Here is a 2,872-nt window from a genome sequence, read left to right as displayed (position 1 = left end):
ACCCCAAAAAGAACCTCCACGTGGTCCATGGTGGACTGCGTGGAAAATTAACAGGGTGTGGTTAAAGAAAGGAGGCGCTGACGTGCGCTTGAGAGCGGACGTGCGAGGATTAATGAGGCGCAGGAGCTTGATGCGGAAACATTCTGAGACGTCGCGGCCAGGATTTAAAAGGAAAAAAAAAATGTTTATTTGAAAATTTTTTAAAGGAAAAGAATCAGAATTGAACAGCTTGCCTTATCTTCTCTTGCTTCTCAAATTTCATCTCTCCACCTTCTAATTTTTATTTTTTTCTTTAAACTTATCTAAAAATTATAAAAATATCTTTCCTGCTAACACCTATAAAAAGCTCCTCTAGCTCTACCTTAGGCGGCATCCAATAAATCTGAAAATCTAGAGATTCAAAAAATAGGAGATCCAAAGGAATACTTCTAGAGCCCTGCATAGAGGGAGAGGAAGGGATTACTCTACGAGTAGCTAGGCTAGCAGTCTCAAGAGAGGAGAAAAAATTTTGTAATGACACAAAATGGATTCTATTATTCTAAATCTTTCTTGTATTTCTTTTATATATGCAAGAAAGATTATGCTTTTTGTTATTGAATTGTCATGAGTTCTTTATTTGCTCTCTTATATGCTTTCTTATATAATTTCTTGTTAGATTAAGATTAGAAACAACTCTTGCTTTCCGAAAACACATCGTGATCTATGGGTATGGGATATGCCGAGGAAAGAAGAGTTGCTTACCTAGTGCTTTCAAGAGATGCACCGTGATCTACAGATGCGGGACATGCCGAGGAAAGACAAGTATTTTTCTAAAATTAATTGTAATTATTTTAAAAGAGATACAACTCTGTTTTTAACAAAATTAATTCATAACCTCCAAGATCTTTGTTTTCTAATTACTCCAATTTTAGGATAGTTTATTTTCTAAGTCAAAATAAATACTCTCTTTTATTTCGCAATCACAACATAGCTTTAGATTTTTAAGGATATGATCTCAACTCACCCTATCTACGTAGTGAGTAGAGTTATTTTTGATGCTATCAATGATTACGCATCAAATTTTGACGTCATTATCGGGATTCTAGGTACAGTTATTTTTTTAAAAAAAATTAAAAAAATAAACCAATTTAATTTAATTGTGATTGCATGCTAATCACAAAGCTTGGACATCTTGGTTTGTTGCATATCATCTTCATAATATATTTTAAGGACATAACTCATTAATCAATATAAGGTGGAGATTTGATCATCCTTCTTTGACCCACAAACCACCACCCTTCATCTTGCATATCCAAGCTTCTAATTTAAAATCAATTAGATATTGACCCTCGAGGAACTTGAGCTCACTAAAACACAGAACCCTAAGAGTTGGATCGGGTTAAAGTTAGTCAATTGACTAGTGTCTAAGAAAAGTGGTTCAAAGATTACGTTTCGAAAAAAAGTGGTTACTTAATTAGGTTTGTTGCAAAAATACGAGAAGCCTTCCACCAATCTTATACTTATTTGACTAGTTAGTTAGTTAATTTCTGACTTGGAGGGCTTGAAGGTGACCTTGACAGTTAGGAGCTATCTAGATTTATGGTAACCCTTAGCTAGGATTGATTGTCTAACTTAATTGCTAACTTATATTAAACCTAATAAAACTCTTCACATCTATTCTTTAGATTTAGGACTCTTAGAGTTCTCATCTTTAGAACTTCTTTCTTTCTTCCTTTTCTCTTCTTCTTCTTCTTCTTTTCCTCTTCCAAAAAAAAATCAATAAGAGCAACCTAATTCCGCAATATGGCTGCACCTGGTGAAACTGAATATCCTCGTCAATTGAGGAATATTTTATCCTGCATTCTTATAATCATCTCTCTTATATCCAGGTGCCTTCTATGGACACCTGGAGGCTGATCAATATGAAATTAAGTCTAACATTATCCAGTTGTTACCATCTTTCAACGGACTTAATCATGAAGATCCTTACAAACATCTAAATAAATTTTTTGAGATATGCTCCATTGTTAGAATCTACAATCTCTCTGATGACACTCTTAGGTTGAAATTATTCTCATTCTTACTTAAGGACAAAGTCAAATATTTGTTAAACATATTAGAATCGGTAACCATCTCAACTTGAGACCAACTCCCAAGTGAATTTCTTAAGAAATTCTTTTTGATTGGAAAAACCTATCAAATTAGAAAAGTCATCACCAATTTTTCCCAAATGGATGGGGAGATGTTTAATGAAACATGAGAAAGATTTAAGGATCTCATCCACAAATATCCACATCATGCTGTACCTAAATGGCAACTAGTTTAATGCTTTTATGATGGCCTATCAGAGGAGCACCGATGGATGGTTAATGCCTCATGTGGTGGGACATTCATGCTCCAAAATGAGAATGAGGCATGGCAGTTGTTTGAAACCTTTAGTGAAAATTTTTTGTACCACACGTCTAATCTTGATACACCCATGAATGAACCAAATAGAGGTGGAATCTATCAAGTTAAAAACTCTATAGATATCCATAGTAAGGTAGATGAGTTGCCTCAAAAAATTGACTGTCTATTGAATGTCAGACACTCGCCTGTCTCACCCTTGCCTCCCCAAGATGTTTATGTCATAGGCTCGAGTTGAAAGAAGAGTGCCCTATAAGCCAATCGCAAGTGTATTGCGATAGGATTTTTCTTTGTGATTTTCTAACTCATGTAATAATATTTATTATTTGAGGTATTGATTCATCATTTTAGCTGTATCTTATTCTAAAATTATGATGAACTCCAAAGATTAGGGTAATGATTTTAAAAGACATAAATGGGTTATGCTGATGAGACCTAAAATCTTAAAATCCTAATCTTAAACATTCCTGATCGTAGGAGCATTGAG

General features: G+C 34.3%; 1 non-coding gene across 1 annotated transcript; it reads right to left on the bottom strand.

Annotated features, from left to right (window-relative positions):
* Positions 1 to 2,177: 2,177 nt before the first annotated feature.
* On the bottom strand, positions 2,178 to 2,283 carry LOC140859580 (small nucleolar RNA R71). The gene has a single exon (XR_012143115.1). It is a non-coding gene; the product is annotated as a small nucleolar RNA R71 (small nucleolar RNA).
* Positions 2,284 to 2,872: the final 589 nt, after the last annotated feature.

Source organism: Elaeis guineensis, chromosome 7 (assembly GCF_000442705.2).
Source record: "Elaeis guineensis isolate ETL-2024a chromosome 7, EG11, whole genome shotgun sequence".
In the NCBI taxonomy this organism is placed as follows: domain Eukaryota; kingdom Viridiplantae; phylum Streptophyta; class Magnoliopsida; order Arecales; family Arecaceae; genus Elaeis; species Elaeis guineensis.
This window is presented reverse-complemented; position numbering and strand designations above follow the sequence as displayed.